Raw genomic sequence first — 22,829 nt, 5'->3', positions numbered from 1 at the left:
AACAACCAGGTTTTTAGTCCCTTACGAAAGGTGAGTAAATCCTTACTTTGCCTAATCGGTAAGGGGATGGAGTTCCAAAGTGAGGCTGCTAGATGGCGAAAGCAGCAGCCACCCTGACGCTTCCTTTTAAAGCGAGGCACCTCCAATAGGGATTTTTGAGCATAGCGCAGGCTTCTAGTGGGGGTATATTTAGAGACCAGACTGCGAATAAAGGCAGGGCCTTTATCTTGTGTGGCCCTGAAGATGATACAGCCAGCCTTAAAGGCTATGCGCTGGGAAATCGGAAGCCAATGTAGCTTTTCTAGTCCTGGTTTAATAGAAGACCATTTTGGCTGTTGTAAAATGAGTCTAGCCGCTTGATTCTGGACTAGTTGAAGTCTCTTCGACAGGCCCACTGGAAGTCCCAGGTAGACGCTGTTGGAATAGTCCAGACGGGACATGACCAAGGCAATAGTAACCTGGATTAAGGCAGACTGGGTGAGTAAGTGAGCAATTTTTTTTATTTTCCTCATTTGGAAAAAGCTTGCGGAGACCACGGCACCCACCTGGGTCTTTAAGGACAGGTCCGTATGGAGCGTGATACCTAGGCTCTTTACAGCAGTGGACCTTACAGGGGGGGTGCCCAGGTCTGCTGGCCAGTAATTGACACTCCAGCTGGATAAACTATTCCCGGGCAAAAGTAGTTCCGTTTTTCCCGGGTTAAGTTTTAGATGGTTTTCGTTCATCCAGCATTGGATGTGTCTCATGGTGTTCTGAAATTCGGACACAGCATCGGGAATGTTCAGTTGGAATAATAGCTGTAAATCGTCCGCATAATTGAACACCGTGACTTTAAATTTCTTAAGGGAATGAAGAAGAGGGCGGAGGTAAAGATTAAATAATAAGGGGGACAATGACGACCCCTGCGGGACTCCACAGGTGGATGTATGCCTAGTGCCAATAAAGCTGCCTAACTGAATTGCCTGAGTCCGGCCCTCGATAAAGGAAGTGATCCAGCTCAACGCTGGTCCTCTCAGGCCAGCCTGTTCGACACGTTTGAGCAAGATGTCATAGTCAACCGTGTCGAACGCAGCCGAGAGGTCAAGCAGCACCAGGGCTTGGTGTGTATCAGCATCCGCATTGGCTCTAAGGTTGTCTTGAAGCGCCAGGATCACCGCCTCTGTTGAATGACCTGGGCGGAACCCCGCTTGATTAGGCTCCAAGTAGTTGGTGGTCTCGATGAAATTAGAGACACTCTTAGAGACGTGAGCCTCCAGCACCTTTGAGAGGTAGGGCAGCAGGGAGATGGGTCGATAATTTGTAAGATCCGAAGGATCCTTCCCTTGTTTTTTTACCAAAGGTATAAGGAGGGCTTTTTTAAAATCTGTGGGGACTCTGCCTTGTCTAAGGGATTCATTGAGAATAGGCAGGAGTGCATGTGGGAGAGATAAGCCTAATTCTCTAAAGATGGAAGGGGGGCAAATATCATTGGGTGACCCTGATTTGATCCGTTGAAGGAGTTCCGACAATTGTTTGGGGTCAATCGGGGGTATGTAGTCTAAGGTCTCTGGATTCATGTATGCGTCCTCAGTGGTGTTGCTGGCAGAGTGTAGTGGTATACTTTGTTTGATTGTAATGATTTTATTAATGAAATAGTTATTCAAATCATCACATAAAGTTTGAGAATGTGCGATAGGTAGTGACGTACGCTCATCGTTACAGAGGTCGTTCACTATTCTAAAGATGTCTTTAGTTTGATTCTGGGATTTCAGAATTATGCCTGAAAAATAGTCGGTCTTCCTTTTAAGAATGGTTTTTTGGTAGGGACGTCGGCTCAGGCAGTAAGCCTCTTTATCTTGTGGAAGATAATTTCTGCGCCAAATTCTCTCTTTTTGCCTGACCTCTAGTTTAAGTTGTTTGAGGTCCGCAGAGAACCATTTATGAGCCTCTTTATCGCGTGAGCGGGAGAATTTTACACTAGGGGCATGAATATTGGCAGCACTTTGGATCCACAGGAAGAGCACTTCATAGATATCATCTACATCTCCCATGTTGTCGAATGGTGGCAGAGTAGAGGCCAAAGTGTCCAGAAAAGCAGGAAGATCTATCGCCCCCCATTTGCGAGTTTCCCCTCCAGGCTGTGGAGGAGTCTGATGATGTCTCGTTACTTGAAGGGAGAAATAAACAAAGTGGTGATCAGACCAGATACAGGGCTGAATCAAGATAGACGATAGTGGGAGATTGTGCGACCATAGTTGGTCAAGATGATGGCCTTTCTCATGAGTGGAAGATTGTGTGAATTGGGTCATATTAATGTCAGTGAGTAAATCAAACAATTCTCTAGCTTGGGTGTCAGTGTCCAAGTTGTCAAACCACAGATTAAAATCTCCAATAAGGATGGTGTGAGGGTATTTCATGGTGATAGATGCTAATTGTTCGGCGAGTCCTGAGGGAAAGGCGGGCATAGATTGTGGGGGACGATAAAGTAAAACCAGGACTATGGCGCCTTTCTCAGTATCAGTTTTTATGACTAGATTTTCAGTACCAGGTAGAAGCAGGGACGGGCGACTGATAAAGGTATGTTTTTTATTAATAATGGCCGCCACTCCCCCTCCAGCTTTACCTGGAGCACGATTTACTGCTAGTATATAGTAGTCTGATGGGAGTGAGGCCAGTATGTCAGGCTGCAAATTCTCAGTGAGCCAGGTCTCCGTGAGTAGTAATAGGTCGGGTTTCTGTGAAGTAAGTAGCAGAAATATGTCCAATTGATGCTTCACCAAAGATCTAGTGTTAAGGTAAATGCAGTCCAACTGAAGCGGAGGTAGATTGGAGCTAATGGGAAGTTTACTAGGTGCCATACTGCGTTTGTAAATCGGTCCAGGAGGTAGAGTGACCTGAGAAATGCCTAAATCGCTCAGGCGTTTAAGCGTGTAGCAGGGGAGTGAGGGGCTAAGGGGCGCAGGAGGTCTCAGGTGTAAGAGTTCCTGGGCGGTGTATGTGTGGATGGGTACACGGGCAGGGTGACATGGCCCTGGTCCCGTGCGGTCACGGACGGGCACAGACGGGCTTACCTTAGGCGCACCTTCGGCGTGCCACCGTCGCGCCCGCTGCGCCCGTCCGCTGCGCTCCCGGAGGCACATTGCCTCTTATGCTCTCCCTCGGGAAGCACTAGAACGCTAACTGCGTCCAGGCGCCCGGGAGATACCCACCCAAGATGGCGCCTCGGACTCCCCTCTCCAGACCCTGATGGCCGGGGAGAGTGTGCCACGAGAGGCAGCAAGAAGCGACCTGCACGACTAAAAAACGTTAGTCACACAGAATAACGCATTTTAAAATGCGCACATGCAATTTTTTACACTTTTTACAAAACGTAATAAAAACGAATTAAATTAATGTTTGGTCAGTGCAAGGTAACAGTGAGCTCTCCGCTCGTTTTAGGCTTTCAAAATGCTCGTTTTAGGCTTTCAGAATGCTACGCAGACGGACTCAGCAAGCAAAGCAGGGCGCTGCCACCAACCCTTAGCTTCGCCGCGAGCCACGTCGTCTTGGCCCTCTTATGCTCTCCCTCGGGAAGCACTAGAACGCTAACTGCGTCCAGGCGCCCTGGAGACACCCACCCAAGATGGCGCCTCGCACTCCCCTCTCCAGACCCTGATGGCCGGGGAGAGTGTGCCACAAGAGGCAGCAAGAAGCGACCTGCACAACTAAAAAACGTTAGTCACACAGAATAACGCATTTTAAAATGCGCACATGCAATTTTTTACACTTTTTACAAAACGTAATAAAAACGAATTAAATTAATGTTTGGTCAGTGCAAGGTAACAGTGAGCTCTCCGCTCGTTTTAGGCTTTCAAAATGCTCGTTTTAGGCTTTCAGAATGCTTTCAGAATGCTACGCAGACGGACTCAGCAAGCAAAGCAGGGTGCTGCCACCAACCCTTAGCTTCGCCGCGAGCCACGTCGTCTTGGCCCTCTTATGCTCTCCCTCGGGAAGCACTAGAACGCTAACTGCGTCCAGGCGCCCGGGAGACACCCACCCAAGATGGCGCCTCGCACTCCCCTCTCCAGACCCTGATGGCCGGGGAGAGTGTGCCACGAGAGGCAGCAAGAAGCGACCTGCACAACTAAAAAACGTTAGTCACACAGAATAACGCATTTTAAAATGCGCACATGCAATTTTTTACACTTTTTACAAAACGTAATAAAAACGAATTAAATTAATGTTTGGTCAGTGCAAGGTAACAGTGAGCTCTCCGCTCGTTTTAGGCTTTCATAATTCTCGTTTTAGGCTTTCAGAATGCTACGCAGACGGACTCAGCAAGCAAAGCAGGGCGCTGCCACCAACCCTTAGCTTCGCCGCGAGCCACGTCGTCTTGGCCCTCTTATGCTCTCCCTCGGGAAGCACTAGAACGCTAACTGCGTCCAGGCGCCCGGGAGACACCCACCCAAGATGGCGCCTCGCACTCCCCTCTCCAGACCCTGATGGCCGGGGAGAGTGTGCCACAAGAGGCAGCAAGAAGCGACCTGCACAACTAAAAAACGTTAGTCACACAGAATAACGCATTTTAAAATGCGCACATGCAATTTTTTACACTTTTTACAAAACGTAATAAAAACGAATTAAATTAATGTTTGGTCAGTGCAAGGTAACAGTGAGCTCTCCGCTCGTTTTAGGCTTTCAAAATGCTCGTTTTAGGCTTTCAGAATGCTTTCAGAATGCTACGCAGACGGACTCAGCAAGCAAAGCAGGGTGCTGCCACCAACCCTTAGCTTCGCCGCGAGCCACGTCGTCTTGGCCCTCTTATGCTCTCCCTCGGGAAGCACTAGAACGCTAACTGCGTCCAGGCGCCCGGGAGACACCCACCCAAGATGGCGCCTCGCACTCCCCTCTCCAGACCCTGATGGCCGGGGAGAGTGTGCCACGAGAGGCAGCAAGAAGCGACCTGCACAACTAAAAAACGTTAGTCACACAGAATAACGCATTTTAAAATGCGCACATGCAATTTTTTACACTTTTTACAAAACGTAATAAAAACGAATTAAATTAATGTTTGGTCAGTGCAAGGTAACAGTGAGCTCTCCGCTCGTTTTAGGCTTTCAAAATGCTCGTTTTAGGCTTTCAGAATGCTTTCAGAATGCTACGCAGACGGACTCGGCAAGCAAAGCAGGGTGCTGCCACCAACCCTTAGCTTACTCATTAAAGAGTCCAGTAATGATATTGGTCTGTAACACTTAGGATCGCTTTGATCTCCCTTTTTAAAAATTGGCACCACAATCGCCTCCTGCCAAGTTGATGGAAAACCATTTTTGTTACAACTGTTAAGTACAGTCGACAGGAGGGGTGCCCAAAGGGAGATATTGGCCTTGTAGATGTCTTACGGTACTCCGTCTGGTCCCGGGGCTTTATTTGAGGAGCTATCTGTGATAGCTGATTCTACTTCTTCAAGTGAGAATGCTATTTCCATAGGGAATAATCCCTGAGTATCGAGCTCTTCACTAATCTGGTGACCAAGACATTCTGAGCTAATTAAATCATTTTTCTTGTATAGTTCAGAAAAGTGGTTTACCCATACGGCCTCCTCTATTGCTATCTCGATTGTGTCCGTTTTCCTTTCAACAAAAAAAGGGGCATTTACGGCCTTCCAGAAGGCAGTATTGTCTCGCAGTGCGCATGCCTTATGGAGATTTTCCCAGGCAACCTCCTTTAATTCTGATTTTCTCTTCTTTACTGCAGCTTTATAACCTAATCTGGCTGCCCTTATATCTACAATGTTTTTGGGTGTTTTTTTAAGAGTTGACATTAAAAGAGCGTGTGTTTTGCTACAATATGAATTAAACCAGCCTTCAGTGTTAAGTCTCTCTCCTTCCCTTGTCCTACGAGTTAGTTGGTTACAGATTTGGCCTGTTATTTTATGAAAGGCGGGTACGACCAGTGCTGGACTAACCTCTTCTGTAAGACAGGTCATAAAACTATTCAAGTTGCCTGATATTAAAGTATGCAGAAAGGTGTCTGGGTCCACTTTATTCCATTTTATGGAATAACCATTAACTCTAGACAAGGCGATCCCATGCCGATAAATATTTTCAGCCACTTCTATGTTCTGGGGGTTGTCTACCCTAAAGTTAAAAGATGATGAAATTGGGAAATGTTCACTCATCGCGATGTCATCCGTTTTAAAACTCAGAACACGGTGATGATAACTTGTTGTTACTAATGTAAAATCAATCACTGACCTGACACCAAGGTTGGTTGAAAGGCCACCTGATGGGTACAAAACTCGTTTGCAAATCCTAAATCCCATTCATAAATCAAATTATTAAAAATATTCCCTATCTTTGAATGCTCAAAGTGGGTACAAGAATCTCCCTTAAGATTAGTCAGTCCGCATATGCCAGTCTCACTATGAGGGCATAAGTGGCAGTTAAAGTCACCAGTCAGAATGACACACATCTATTGATGCCCCTGATCCTGATGAGGATATTATTTAGGTCCTTAAGGACTTTATCTACGTCATCCTTTTGGATATTATTATATAGATTAATCAGGAGGACCTGCTGTTTCCCCCCCACCTTGAGTAGGAGTAGCTGGTAGTAATCTCCCCCAGTACTTAGAGTTTTTACTACCACATTCAACATATTTGATATGAAAGTGCAGAGACCACCTGAACTCCTGCCCCTACTAATCTGTTTCGCTGCGGTAAAAAATGTACGGTAGCCGTTTATATGAATCTCCTTTTTTTCCCAACATTCCTGTAAACAAATGACGTTAAAATTTTCTACAAATAAAAGGAATGCGGGGTTTTTAACTTTACTAGATAATCCCGCTATATTCCAAGACAGGAGGGTTAAGTTTTCCCCTGCCACCATCTGCAAAGGGCTGCCATTATCCTGAGATATAACTTCTGGAAGTTGTCCATAATCACCCAGCCCATCGCTTAAGACCGTTGGTTGGTGAGCCCTATTGCCTGAGTCTTCATATATAGGGGTGGTTCCAGTACAATCAATTAGTGCCTTCCCCTTTTCTGAAGGACAGTCAATAGTAAGGTTGTCTGCCCCATTTTCCATGTTTCGCTCGAGTGATGGATTGGTTATGAAATGGGCGTCCCTGGTTTCAGGTATGTTTGTGTTAATTGCCCCCTCCTGTAATCATCTATGCTCCCTGATCTCCTATTCAGTCAGTCCACCATCTCAAGACAACTAAACATGTTATTGGTGGGAATCCCCCTCCAATTTTCCATATTTAAAGGGTTCCTATTTAGGTATCCTCCCCACTCTCGATAGCCTGTGTTTCCTTCCTAGATTACCCCATTGATTTCCATGATTGGGACCTGAAAAGTTCCTATGTGGGTAGAAGTATGAAAGGCGTCTGGTTTCTATCCCTGCTTCACTGGTTTGTGTGCTCCACGTGCAGATATAATCAACCGTACAACGGTCCTCAAAATTAACCAGCACACAGTCTCCATTCATTGATTTTCTCTCATGACCTACCCATGGCGCCCTACGCACCATTAAAATCTTACTTGACATATTTGGTGGTAGGGGACGATTTGCGTTCAGCCAATGGGATACTTTGTTTTTCAAGGACCAAGTTGGTTCCTCAACTAACTCTTCCAGTTCTGGTATCCCTGTCAGGACAACTACATAAGGACTCGCCTCTGGGGGCAAGTTCACAGGAAGTCTACCTTCAGAAACCCCCCTTCCCCCGTGTTTTTTGTGGTAAACACCGGGGGTAGTAGATGGATTCTCCTCTGTCCTAAGTTGCTGAGTGGGGCCAGGGGGTTTATCAGCTACTTTCTTTTCGATTGCAGTTACAGGTTTAGAAGTAACTTTTTTCGCTGATGTTGGAAGTTTAGTAGTCAATAATCCTGTTTTGCCAACATTAGGGGGTGTAGTATTAGGTAATTTTTTTGTTGTCCCAGGATTCACCGAATTCTTAGTTAGATTATGCAATTCATTTAGCTGTTTTTCAATATTTACTAATCTGATTTCTAGTGGTGCGAGGAGGGTTTTAAATAATTTCCCCATATTAGCTAAAAATTGGCCCTCAGGATTCACATTAGTTTCCACATCTATGCTTCTTAAAGCCTCAGCTCCGCTATGGTCTAAAGTCAAATTTGCTACTTCTGTTGTCAAATGTTCCTGCCCTTTCTTAGTAGGCTGTTCTTGGCCCTTCCCCTGTTTATTGGGTGTGTTATGAGTACCCTTGGGTTTAGCTACTTTAGATTTTCTTGCCCTTGGGGTAGTGATGTGGGAATTAGTGTTTTTCTTTTTAGGGATTGTGCCCTCCCTCCTTTCCCTAGATAGGCTAATATTTATTTCTTGTTGTGTGCTGGGACTTTAGGATTCTCATTTATCAGGAATCTGTATTCCTCCTCACAGTCCCAGCACTATACGGGTTGCCTACGGTGCACAAAAATTTGGAAGATCCTCCAATGCGCCCGATAGTGTCTGGAATTGAATCTTTGACTGAGCCTCTCAGTAAATACGTTGACCACTTCATTCAGCCTTTGGTCACAAAATTACCTTCGTATATAAAAGATACTACCCATATGATCTCAAAAATAGAAGGGAGAGAGTTCAATAAGGACACACAATGGTTGGTGTGTCTTGATATTGAAGCGCTATATACAAACATCCCGCAAGAAGATACTGTAAAAATGATGAAGGATATTTTAGGTAATGAAAATGGCGACTTAACTTTGCAGAATACATTTATAATAGAATGTATAGAGATAATCTTAAAAAACAATATTTTTTTATTCAAACAGGACTATTATTGTCAGATCAAGGGCACCAGCATGGGAGCCACATGTGCTCCCAGCCTGGCATGCCTATATGTAGGCAACTTCGAGACTCAGCATATTTACAACAAAATGTGTCCTTTTTTCGAGAATGTGAAGTGCTGGTCTCGTTTCATAGATGACATTTTTTTTTTATTTGGGATGGCGAGGAAAAGGAATTAGATACCTTTTTAGAATGGATAAATTGTGGGGACCCAAACCTTAAGTTTACTTCCAATAAAAGTCAAGTAGCAGTAGACTTCCTAGATATTAAGATCCACGAAAAAGAAGGAGTCCTTAATGTAGACTTATTTATAAAGCCCACCGACCGAAATACGCTCCTTCACCATAAGAGCTATCACCCCAGATGTCAAAAAGATGGGATACCTTTTAGTCAATTCCTAAGAATAAGGCGGAATTGTAGTGATAGAACGAGCTACGAAAAACATGCAGCCATTTTAAAAACCAAGCTCGCCCTGAGAGGTTACCCCAAACGCTTAATAAAACAAGCATATAAGCGTGCCAAGTACTATAATCGCGACAGTTTATTTGAGGCATCATCGAAACCAAATAACTGCAATGAAGAAAAAATTATTATGGTAACTGACTATAATGGTTTCAGTAACAAAGTAAAGAATCTGATAAACAAAAACTGGACCATACTAAATAAAGCAGGGACAACACCCATGACTAAACCAATCTATGCGTACAGGAGAAACAAGACCATAAGAAATCACCTAGTACATACTTTTAAAGAATCAAAAAGGGGAGGACAAAGAGATGTTGTGACCAATAATCCAATTAGGGGAAATTTGCCTTGTGGTTCTTGCACACATTGCAAGAATATTATTAAGACTGACAAATTGGAAGTGCAGGGCATAACCCACTGGATGAATGAACACGTCAATTGTCGCACTACAAATGTAGTGTACCTGTTGTTGTGTCCATGTAACAAATGTTACATTGGAGAGACGGGGCGCGAAATGCGCCTACGTCTGACCGAACATCGCTCTGCAATAAGAAATCAAAAAAAGAATGCCCCTTTGGTTGAGCATTGGATAGCTGAAAATCACAACATTGATGAAATCAAGTGGTTTATTCTGGAAAAGATTAAGATTTCAGTAAGAGGGGGTGACCTGAACAAAAAACGAAAGCAAAGGGAACAATTTTATATGTTCAAATTCAAGTCATACTATCAAGGACTCAATGGCCGGGAGGAGTGGGATAGAATGATTCGATAATATTGCATATGTTGACATATCCCTCCCTTATGTAATTTTTTTGAAGCCAGTACAAAATGAGACACATGCTGTAATATTCCTCGTAATGACTATCAGTTTGAATAGGATTGATTAATGTATTTGATTCAGTGAATAGGGAAATGGGAGTAGTACTGTTTTTCGGGAAGAAAATAAAAACTGCATTACATAGCTGCATTACATGGTTGCATTTAAGTTCGTGCTAAACAGTAAAATTGACTCTGAGATAAAGTTACCATTACCAGAGGTTGTAAAGAAGTAGCCTGCATCTATATATGGTTATTGTTTACAAGTAAAATGAGATATTGTTTCAAGAAACACCGAAAAGAATGGAATTAAAACCGGTTTTTCTGAAGTGATAAATGTCTGAATTGATAAATGAGTGTTAATTATGTATTGTCTATATCCAACAGGGGAAAATGGTGAAATACATAAGACGAAATAATTAGAGTACAACTCGGAGATGTAGCGAGCCTAGGTCTCGAACTCGTAACCATGTAGTCCCCATAGGACGATGTATATTTTAAAAAAAAACTCTATTATTATGGCATCGACACACGGGCAAGGGTTTGCGGCATATCTAGATAAATAAATAAATATACCGAGCGCCAAGTCAGTGCGCAAAGCTAATAATAAGAAGAATGGGAACCTAAGTAATAAACTCGTAACGAATAGGGGGTTCGAACACGCAGTCCTGTAGTTCGCATAGAATCATCATCAGAAACTACCAAAATGGCGCTGACACACGGGTGCCGCAAAGTAAATACATAGTAAGTGTAAAGCGATAGCCACGGTCTTAGAGTATCACCAATTCCCACATTTGAATAAATCTAGGAAACTAACGTTTATTTACGGGTCCCGGGAATTAACTACAAAGTGAGGGCGAAGGTACAACCTAGAGCTCGGTAGTTTTTAACAACATCGATAGCAATAAAACTACAACTATGGCGCCGGATACGTCCCACAATAAATCTAATTGTACCAATTAAGGAGTCAATTGACACCCAATTAGACATATGTAAAGGTATTTAAGGCCCGCGCATTTGACTGATGTAATCAGAAGTGGTCAAAGCAGGAAGCCGTCGGAAGCAGGTTCGCTGAACGTCCGTAACTAGAAGGTAAGCACTCTGTCCCTGGGAGTTAGTTAGTAGAGGGTTTTAAATAAGTAGTGAGAATATTTGCCCCCGGGAGTAAGATCTTTAACCTTATGTCTCTTCATGACCGCTAAATAGTAAGCGTATTGGGGCGGACTATATCTACATAGTACTAACAATCAACTAATATGGGTCTCATGTAAAAAGAGCTTGAGATTCCGTAAAAGTAAGCACAGGACGATAATGCCTTAGCAGCAGCAACCAGTACCGGTTGAAGTGATACTATGTAAACATGTGGATGATATAAGTAATGTAATGTCAACCTCTTGGCTCACGACGTCCCTACTGAAAATGATTTATTCATTGTTCAGGTCGGGAGAAGATTGAATTGAAAACATCTCTCCACCGGATAGTGAAACCTATAGCGGCCAAAGAAAACTAATAGCTGCACTTCGGGCAATTATAGAACACTTCACCCTAACTAGGTACGTACATCATACCCTTGGTTTGGACCAACTTTGATAGGGTAAAACGAGAATCTATAATTAACGGACATAAACGTACTAAAGTACAACGCCATGTTATTTTAGTACAGGTATAAAGACATCACGTGAGAGGGTGTAAGCAAGAACAGCCTGAGTGTCGGCATTAGGTGTAAAAGTTATCGGTATATATTGGTGTGACCGATTCCATATATAATCAGTGATTTCAAATTATGATTCACACCCCCTCAGTAATCTTTGTATTCTTTATAGGCGCAGTAAGATTACCGAATGTACAAGGGGCACATTGAATAAAGGCATCTGCTTTGATAGACTTCTTTATTTAAAGGGTCAACTAAAACTCCATGAGTAAGTGATACATGAGATATGGACGAACCGGCCAATATCTTCTTAGTATGGTATATAATTCCATGCTTTTCCTTTATAGAAAGTCAATGACTGAATAAGACCACGGTGTGAGCGATTTAAAGCGTAACGCCAAACGGAAATTGAAGAGTCCTGAAAATTAACATACGGACCACAATCCCTATATTTCAAGTAAGGGCACTCAATATATCAATAGTGAACACTACTAGACTAGTCCACAACTAGAACAAAAAAAACTCTCTACAGGAACAATGTACTGATTACATTTATTTCTCTTTTTTTAGAAAGAAGTAAAAATCATTGGTTTTAATATTTCGTCTGTCCTGAGGAAGGTGCCACAAATGTAACCTACGCACCGAAACGCGTCGACAATGGGACTTTTTACTGTATATGAATTGTTTGTATTGTGTACCTAATTTGATTATACAAAAACTTTTTTAATCCGGTGTGACTCTGCATTAGATACCGTAACTCAGAATTGTTAGAAAGTGGTTAAGAGTGTAACAGAGCACCCTTTTATAATTTTAAGTGTCTATAATTCTAAACAAGGTTTACAAATGTAATATGTTTCCTTAAAAAAATAAAACTTTGAGAGTGACAAAGAATGATATTCTAGTGTGGAGTACTAATGTTAACTAAAACCATAATCATAAAGCAATAAGAATTGATTTAAATGTGTAGGCCTCATGGTCACTAACTGAAAGATCAACACACAGAAAGGAATCTCTTTTTGACAAAGTTCTTGATACCCAGTCCTTTCTGGTCCCTGGGATACTCTCTTTTTTTTGGAGATTGCTGTTTATTCTTTGCCATAATAAGGTACTCATAGGCTTCAATTGTTTAAAAAGTGATTTTCCGAAGCTGACTAAGCAGAGTGTACTTTCCCAAGAACAGAGTTACTGTCCCAGACTGAAAAACATACTATCTAACATTTCATGTGCTGAGAACAGAACACCACAACTCCATATAAAAGAACAGTGAAAAAATCTTGGAATGTATTCTGTTGTCATTGTTTTTCCTTTGCTTGATTCCTATTGGTTATGCTCATCTGAACCATTTACTAAAGTAGTAAATGGATTAAGCTTTTGTCTAGCTCTATAAAAGAGTGCAATTTCCCCATGTTAGGAGGAAACCCTTTCCCCACCCCACCAGCACTCCACTCCAGGATTGCAAAACTCGACCACCGGCCGTCTGCCAGATTACAAGTAATCTCGTGGTCTGGAGGACGATCCTTTGGCATTCCCATGGCAGTGCCTATTAAAAAGGCACCGCCATGGGAATGACAAAGCCCATTCCTGAACGGCATGGACCATGCAATAAAGGGGGTGACTGCACACAGGCGCGCACAATTGTTGTAAATGAATCTAGGACCCTAGCGTACTTTTTCCCGATTCATGCCCTTATATAGGTATAGATTATCCGATCCTTATATAGGCATAGAAATCATTACCATATTTAGACTGAGCCTATGCAGCCCAAATACGGCATGGCTACTTCCACTAAGTCCCAAGAATCAACAACGATTTCTTAGAGAAACCCACCTTCAGCAGCTAGGGACTTCCCCTTGCCTGAATACTAATTTATCTAGGAAATCATGGAGTTTTCGAGGAAATTGAGTCTTTGATGACGTTATTAAGTCCAATCACACCTTCAAAGTATAAATATGCCCAGATTTGTCCGGACAAACACACAGTGGTTTGGAGCACATCGACTTACTACTTGCCCATCGCCCTGCAGCAGCAAGTGCCGGAGTAAGCCGACCCTCCGGCTGACGCACTGAGAGATGCTGTCTTTTCTCCTGCCGAGAAATCCAGCTCCAGTGTTTCCAGGCTACCCTTGCGGGTTGCTGGGAAATCGAATCCTGAGAAAGAGATACAAGACCTCCTTCATTCTAAACCAAGGTACGGAGCTGATTGGACCCTTAGAGAATTCTTGGATAGACTCTTGGCAGAGAAATACTAAACTTGAGCTACTCCTTACTTACTCCTTCCCTCGTACTAGACTCAGGTTAGGTACACCGGGGTAGGCGTATTTTAGAAGCACCAGTTGAGTACTTTTAGTCAATATATTATCACTGTATGTATTTTATATATTTTAGGCAATTTATGGCTTAGAAACCATATCATGCTTTTACAGTACTACTTTATAATACTTTTCGTATTATATGCCCTGTACTTTGTAACCAGTATTACGATTGTAGCAGTACATTTCTTATGCTTGAGAGATAAGACTGTTCAATAAATACTTTTATTGAAAACGCACGTCTTTTCATTTCTCAGCAACTCTGGTGAAACAAAGCATGCACGAATGACTGAGTAAAATAGCTATCTATTGTTTCCGCGACTCTAGAGATTGGTTTCTTATTCTTGGGAAACAAAGTTGTCATGTTTATGCGGTTGTCAGAAACTAATCCCTTCTTGTTTATTTGAGAAAGTTTCTAGTGACCTCTGAGCTAGCTGGCATTCACAATTAAGTCTAATAGATTTGGTGGAGACCTAGTCGACCTCAGTCCTACGTCTAAACTACAGGATTTATTATTCCAATGCGCAGAGCCTATTGGGAATATAGGAACTACACTACACAATATGTGCCCCCCTGATGCATCCCATTGCCCTGAGGCAACAGGGGTCCCGGTAGGACCCCATTTGTTTCTTTGCCGGCAAAATTTTCATGGCGGGCTCTCGCAGCGAGGAAACTCGTAAAAAGCTTGGCAGTGCTGCAGTGGCAATGCCAAGCATATTTCGGCCACAATACCGCCACAATACCACAAGGGCTCTCTGATGGCTGTTGCGGAGGTCCCATGGTGGTCCAACTGCCCAACTTTTATTAGGGCAATCATACCGCTGGTGTGGCCAATATTCGCACGACCACCATTGCTAGAGGGGTCCATTGGACCACTGTAGTCATACTTAGGCCTTATGTCATTTGATGAATATGTTTAGCATTTCAGCACTCAAATGTATGCAGTATATCTTCAAACTGAGATCCTTGTCTGTCTTTCTTTAATAGAAATACTTTCGTCTTGTCATCTGTCCCTTCACATTTTACCGTAATTAGTGCCAGACAACTCAGGAGAGCAATATAAAGTGTGGGTCTGCATGCTGACCCTCCAGCAGTCGAATCTTTGCCCAAAACTATTCTTAGTTGCACGAGCAGGGATCAATTGTGTAATTTTCGGTAATTGCACACCACAAGAGCAATGCTAAATTGTTCCGGCATAAATACGATTTCACCCAGACCGACCTATATTTTAGTGCTTGCATTTAGGGAGTTGTGCAGTAAGGTTCACATGTTGTAAAATCACAGGGTCTCTGGCCATAAAAGTTCTTATCATTGTGTACAATATCTCTTTTACAGGTCGGAAAATTATTTTCTCTCAATAGGGACTTTTATTATTGTTTCTTAATTGTAAATTGGAGAGGTCATGAAAGGAGTTACCCTCCCCAGTCCTCTTTCCAAGTCGGAAAATAATTTATTGACAGTTTATAACTCCAACTGATGTCATAAACCATTGATGAGCTAACTTCAAGCTTGGGTTGGTAACTAGGGGAAGTGGTCCCCCAAGGAGCCATTTCCCTTTCGGAATTATGTTGGAAACCTCACGAGAAAGAAGATTTCCAAAGCCAATTGCTTTTAATTTTAAGAACAACACAAGTTCCTTTAAGGAACACAGACTGCTTATTTTTTTAATTTCTATTTTCTAAAGAGTTTTCCATTTTGACGTGCAATGAGAAAAATAGTGATGTTCTGTTCCTTGCAGGCAACTATCCCTGTGTTTACATGCAAATTGGTGCCTGCCTAATGAATTATAATTGGCTAGATTGTTCTGCAACTCCCTGTGATTCAGTATTTTGTGAACCGACTGAACAGTACATAAGTCGTATTGAAAATTACTGTTTAATTCTCAACAAGTTTCATCTGAATTCGTGACCACTTTTTGTAAATTAAATTAAAATATATCAGAACTTTAACTTCATAACGAGATGGTTTCCAATGATATTTACTCCTTGTTTGCAGTTATTCCTGGTGGTAAGCACCTATTTAAATCTGCATAAGGCATAGTAACACAAAATCTAAGCTCTTTAGATGCCTGCTGGGTAAATAATGTTGTTCTTCTGCTATTTGCACGGCTTCTGGATAAGTTGTGCATATTGTCTGCTATTTAGCTAACCTCCCAGTGAATAATTTATTTTCTATTTGCAAGGCCACCAGCCAAACAGTACATTATTTTAAGCCAGCAGCTAAGTAAGTATTACATTGGATTTCGATTTGCCATTCTACCGATTAAATAGTATATAATATCTTCTATTAAGTTAGCATTCAGAAAAATAATTAGGTGTATTTGCTATTTGCATGTCTGCTGGCCAAATTGCAAATAAAATCTGCTGTTCTGCCAACAGATAGATAATGAGTGAAGTTTCTTTTTTGTTTGCTTGACTGCTGCCTAATAGTAAATCAACTCAGCTGATTAGTCCCTGGGCAGGTGAATAGTAAATGTTCCTTTTTATGTGCATGGCTGCTTGCCAAACGGTGCTGAATCTCTAGTATTTAGCCAGCAGTTGGTTAAACTGTGCCATTTTTCTGCTGTTTGCACGGTCGCCAGCTGATCATACCAGATCTCTAATCATTAGGTGGCGGCTGGGTAAAAGGCAAAGTTTCTCCGCTATGTTCAAGGCCACCAGCCAAAGAGTAAATCATTTTTGCTATGTAGCTAGCGGCCAAGTAAATAGCAATGACAATGTGTTATTTTACCAGTGGCCAGCTAAATATTTGCTAGCTAATGTTTGGTTTACATAACCGTTGCTACCACCAAGATTAATTGAACTGTTTGGGGACAATGAAAGGCTGAATCAGCTATTGATCATCAATTGACCTAGAGTGTTAGTCACATTCTGCATCACCCGCCCACTCTGGGCACAAAGACTGGGAGTCCAAGCACGAGGCAGGAGAACAGGTTCCTTCTGGAACAATCCAGAAACCAAAGGGAGTTAGGGGTGCTTTGTACTTGTGAATAAAGACATTATATACAAAGAGTGCCCTGGACAGTCTGAGATGGAAGAAGCCAGAAGGAGTCTAAAACTATAGACGCATCACGGTTAACACAGACAGAGGAAATCATAGGGCACAGGCTGTATTGGAGTGTAGGTGAAACCAAAGGAAAGAATGTAATAGAGAGACTGAGACATTGCAAAGATCTGATGGGTGCAGAGGCAGACAGAGGCCTCCAGAGAAGGAGCAGAGACTCAAACAGGAACAAAGAACTCAAGGCTGCCAGTTTTGTGCATCAGACCCCAGCATGTTAAGGACCGGGTAATTGCGCACAGTGAGGCATGTTTGCACTGTTTTGAACATTGCTCGCACTTTGCATACTTGATTTTAAACTTTTAAACTTGGTTTTAAAAGTTGCTACTTACTTGTGGTGCATGACTCTGCTCATCTCGCGCTCCCCTGTCCATCACGGCAAACAGTGCCGATTGCACAGAGGGACACATGTGACTCCACCCACATTGATCCTCACTTCTTGCCCCCGGGTATATGAGGCTGATGGCTTGCTAGGTAATTGCGCGCCGTGAGGCGAGCTGCTGTTCTTAATTAATTCATTTTTGCACTGTTTTGCACATTGCTCGCACTCTGCATACTTGATTTTAAACTTGGTTTTAATATTTGCTGCTTGCTTGTGGTGCATGACTCTGCTCATCTCGCGCTCCCCGGTCCGCCACAGCAAACAGTGCCGATTGTACAGAGGGACAGACGCAACTCCGCCCAGATCCCCACTTCCTGCCTCCAGGTATATGGAGCTGATGGCTTGCCGGCCGCGCAGCGGACCCACACAGCGGGCGCGCCACCAGCGCGCTGTCGGAGCACCAAAGGCAAGCCCATCTGCTGCCGGTAGTAGGAGTGTTGAGCCCATATGTTGGACGCAAGACGATTTGATGTGCCTCCAAGGTTCAATCTGCTCAGGGTCACACCAGATCGATTTAGCTACACACACACCACACATAGCTGCTGCGTATGCGGTCAGATTTTGAATCAGGTCAAGGCTCCCAGTATGAGAAAGGTACCTCCCTGGGGCTTGGCCAACGAGTCCAATGATACAATCAAGGCATGCCTCATTAATTGTAGATCATTGCCCAAGCTTTCAGAGGATGTATGGTCAATTTTAATTGAGGGTGTCTGGGATGTTATGTTTTTAACTGAAACGTGACATGACACGGATGCGGTGACAACAATTACACTAGCTATCCCACCAGGTTTCACAATGTGCTGCACCAATTAAGAAGGTGGGAAAAGGGGGGGTGGGGTGGCTTTTATTTGTAGAGATTTGTGGGAGCTGGTTTCCTCTGCACCTCTTCATGTACAGGGCATTGAAGGACTTAATTTTTGTATACAAGTTAACCCCTCATTCGCCCTCATGGGCATTCTTATCTACAGGCCACCCGACTGTGCAGCGACTGCTTTACAGACTCTGTGCAATTTTATTGCCCAGAAATCGGTAGTGTATACCAATTTTATGGCCCTGGGAGATTTTCATTTGCAAGGGAACGACTCGAACTGCACACAAGTAAGGGCAACTGGACTCGTCCTCAGCAGGTGCCAACCTCATACAACGGGTGTCCTCCCCGACGCATATAGCGGGGCACACTTTGGACTTAGTTTTCTCCAACTTCACTGCCATTGAAATGGAGAATCCGTCCTCTTTGATCCCTTTTTCAATTGCCCAAACTGAGGCAAGTTAAGGGCACTCGATTTATTCACAAGAGAAATTGGAATAACCTAAACGAAGTAGCATTAAGCCCTATTCTGCAGGACAATTATCCTCATCTATCCTCTGACCCCAATGTAGATGCAGCTTCCATTCACCAATGGATCGCCACTGCTGTGGAGTCAGTCGCGTCGGTCAGAGTAGTGAAATCTACTAGACTGTCCACCTCTACTCCCTGGTTTTTTAACGCCCTCAAAGAAACAAAAAGCAGGTGCAAAAACTGGAACGCCAGTGGAGGCTGTGCTACTGTGATATAGATACGGTAACTTACAAAAAAGCATTAAAAGATTTTCATAAGGCTATAAAAGCAGCCAGGCGGGACTATATTCTTTCACGCATCCAGAATGCAGACCATTCCAGTAGTCAGGTTTTTAAAGTAGTCCAGACCTTTTTTAAACCCAAGGCGATAGAGGTTGAAGTGACACCATCCCTAGCCTTGTGCAAAAAAATTGCTAGTCATTTTGCTGATAAAATTCTAAAGGTCTAAGACTCCTTTTTGACCTCTGAGGCAAGTGAGAAAGCGGATCTCTGCTATCTTGTTGACTGATGGGTAAATAGTGAAGTTTCTCTCCTGTTTACATGGCCACTGCTCCAATAGTGCATAATGTCTGTTATGGAACAGCTGGTCAAATATTGTATAATCTCTGCTATTTAGCACGCAGCCGAGTAAATAGCAGCAGAATAGCCGCTACCTTCTTTTTATTCTCATTTGGGAATTTGTATGATTAAAGGAAATAAATTAATCAAATTGGAAAAGCAGGGAATTGGGTTTGTGCAGCCATTTCATTATTTGTCTGTGACGATTATTGGTTCTATCTCTTTGACGCTTTATTAGAGAAAACTGTGCTAGTGCAATGTGTTTGCTTTGTGTTTAAATTGCTGGTACACTGTGCTAAGAAAAGCTGGACAGGGAAACGTCTCATTGTGTGAACAGTGTGCATTGTGCATCTGAGGTATGTGAAGTGAGTCCGGTGTAGAACAGTTACTTACCCTCATCTCTTTTCAAGACGTACTCCTCACTCGTGGCGCTGCTCCCAGCGCCACCACAGATTGCGGACACTCGGAATCTGTAGGATGATTTGGGGTTCACTCCTTCAATAGTGCAGGTCTCGACCTTCTGTGCAGTCAGTTGCTCCTTCCATGTCTTTGTATCTGTAGATTCCTCTGTGAATTCCACCTTGTAGGCACTTATTCTGATGCCAGCACCAATTGTGCCAGGCTCCCTCCAGGTGAGTGTGATGTCTCCGGTTCCATTCTGCCGGCCTGTCACTTTCTCAGGTGGGCTGCATGGAAGGGTCTTGATCATGTGGGTGGGTTGACTTGGTAAGGTGACCCACCTAGCACACACAGATAATTGTCTGAACTGGTACCAGCAGTTAGGACGCAGACCCGTCACTGTGACCCTGTCACTGGTGTCCTCTCCTTCAACGCTGTTCCAGCATTCTTCGTTCTTGGTCCTGTACTCAACACAATAGTTCAATACCGGATCCGTCTCAGCAGGCAGCGGTGCGCAGGTAATCATCACACTGTCATGAGATATTTGACTTATCTTAGGGGTGGAAAGCTTTGTCGTTTAGAACCCCTTGTTTATACAAGTAAATCGAAACACCTGGATTACTGGGATCGCGAACCGAGGACACAACAAACTGGATCTTCTTGTTTGAGACATTGAGCCTTGTAAATTCCATGAACTCTTTCACGAGGGTTCTAGATCTTTGATTCACATCAGCATCATTAAACCAATCTCCAGAGGTTGGGCACGTGGGTTCCTCAAACTGATTCTTTGTAATCCATGAATTTAATTCTGATAAAAAAGGTTCCTCTACTCCTAGTGAAGTGAACATGAGTGAAATCACAAGCTCCACTTTGAGGTCTTGTAACACTTGGTTCATTCTCAACTGAGAAGGTACAATTTTCACCGCCTTTGACTCTGTCAACAAGTCCATGTACCCACTGACAAAGTTTACCTCATTCTGTTTCAATGTCAGAAATTCTGAAAGTTGTGTGGTACTAAATGGGGATTTTTCTTTGGCAGTTAAAATGTCCACCAGTACACTTTCCTCTTCTCCACCTCCACGAACAGCGGGTAGGATTCTAGCAAGGTCTGCTTGGAAGGCCATTCTATACTGTCTGCATAGCTTCTTGAATTTTTTTATTTTACTCCTGATGTCAGAGAAGTGTACAGTGGCCGGCTGGGCGAGCATGTCATTGCACTCCATGTCCAACTCATGTAGCTCCTCCATGGCAGCTTGTACATCTTCAGTTAGCTGAGAACTGATGCTGCGCACCAGCTGAGATGCCTTGGAGTCCAGCTTGCTCAGTGGATACAGCCAGACCATTGAAGGTATTGCATGCTCGCCATTTGCACCTAGGAGTGATGGAAGGCTTTTATAGATATTAATGGCCTCCTCATAAGTCGAAGGGTTGTTTGGTAAAGCAAAATCCCCATAAAACGTGCAGCTTAACTTTTCAAATTTATGTTTGTCATCCTGTGATATGGCAAGGGCTCCTTTCCCCCCAATTTCAACCTTTGGTATTTTGCTAACAGCAATCTTTAATTCTCCATGAATGTTCTTCATTTCCTCAGATGAGGACACTTCTCGATCAAACACAAAAAACGCCTGTGCCCCGTACAGCACAGCAGTGACCACATGGGTTGCCATATTGTGGTCAAATATTTCTGGATAAGATATATTGTCTCGTCCTAAATGTCTCATGGTCAGTTGTTCAAACTTGGTTGTGGTTGAATATTGTAGGGTCACTCTGGCCTGTTTTTTGGAAGCCTTTGTCTCCGTTAAATATTTTGCTGCTCCTCCCACCTCAACTATCCCCCCCAGGAAGCTTGCTTTAAGGGAGGCAGAGATATTGAGGGCAGAGGCTTTGTCTTCAATGCTGTCTTTGGCAATTATTTGAAAATGTGTTTTTGGTTGCTGCATGATGCACACATCTTTTTCTATGGTCTTCTTATCCCATAAAGTAACACCTGAAATAACAAGAAAATGTCATTTAAACAAGGCTGCAATAGTACTATGATTTTGCAACAGATTGCACACTTTTAGCCTGAAAACCCACTGATTAGAGAGCTCAAATCATCCTTGAAGATTTGATCAATATTGGCAAAAGTTTGACTCTGTAGTGTAACATTGGACTTTCTAGGTATAGGTTCATAAAAATTGATAAAACCTGACTAGTAAGATGGGATACCTTTGATCATACTGCAAAAGTGGTTTGCACTAAGTAAGACCGTAACCATAGGAGCAACTTCAGCTAGGAGCCTGTGTCTGGAAGTAAAGTTGCATCTTCAACATAATCCAGCAGACAAATCTCAGGAAGTGACCTCATACGTGCCCAAAGACGCAAAGTACTCCTGCTTTAACACCATACCATCTCTAAAAGGTGCAAGAGGTCACAAAGACACAAAGTACCTCTGTCTTTTGACCCACCCGCCATGCAATGCACAAAGGTGCAGTAGAAGTAAGTCACTCATAAAATGTTATAAAAGAATGCTACAGCATACCTTGATAGGGTATTTTTTTTTCTTCAAACCACCAATAATTCAGTAAAGGAACATTTCATCAGAAGCAAACATGAGCCATCAAATGAAAGCGAGACAATGCTAACTGTGAAAAAGTAAAAATGTTTTGTTATGTAAACTTGGGCTTTGGCTTAGTTCTACAAGGTTTGACTTTCCAAGTGCATTGATGCTTGAATGTGAAAGTTCAGTTTGTTGTAGCCCCACACAACCTCGCTGAAGATACTGGTTGATGTGGGGTCTGTACTTTATGGGTTACTGACTGTCCCTTACAAAGAGGTCAGGGATGCAGTGGTAATTCAAACCCAATGTTTACCCGTTACAATATAATAGAAGAGCACTGTTCTAAGAAAAGGCACTTTATGCTTTTGTTTAGAAGGGTTTATTTCAACAGTCTCATCTGAGTCTTGCTCTTTTTCTTGAGTGGGGTAGGGTACCATTAAACCAGAAAATTTGTTCCTGGAATTTCAGTCTCCTCAAATGGAGTGTAGACCGCTGGGACTTCTTCATGTGTATATTAACGAAAGGTTTATGTTATAGCATTTGATGCTGGG

The 22,829-nt window shown here is 43.0% G+C and overlaps 1 pseudogene across 1 annotated transcript in view; it reads right to left on the bottom strand.

Moving 5' to 3' along the window:
- Nucleotides 1–21,730, bottom strand: part of LOC147670587 (verrucotoxin subunit beta-like) — a 90,332-nt pseudogene extending 68,602 nt beyond the window's left edge. The window contains exons 1-2 of the transcript XR_015303651.1: nucleotides 19,730–21,730; nucleotides 2,472–2,476 (exon numbers count right to left, since the gene is read on the bottom strand). The product of XR_015303651.1 is annotated as a verrucotoxin subunit beta-like (transcript). The remainder of the gene's footprint in view (nucleotides 1–2,471; nucleotides 2,477–19,729) is intronic.
- Nucleotides 21,731–22,829: the final 1,099 nt, after the last annotated feature.

This window comes from Lissotriton vulgaris, unplaced genomic scaffold (genome assembly GCF_964263255.1).
Source record: "Lissotriton vulgaris unplaced genomic scaffold, aLisVul1.2 SCAFFOLD_3182, whole genome shotgun sequence".
Lineage (NCBI taxonomy): Eukaryota > Metazoa > Chordata > Amphibia > Caudata > Salamandridae > Lissotriton > Lissotriton vulgaris.
The sequence above is the reverse complement of the archived record's forward strand: the minus strand, read 5'-3'. Positions and strand labels throughout refer to the sequence as shown.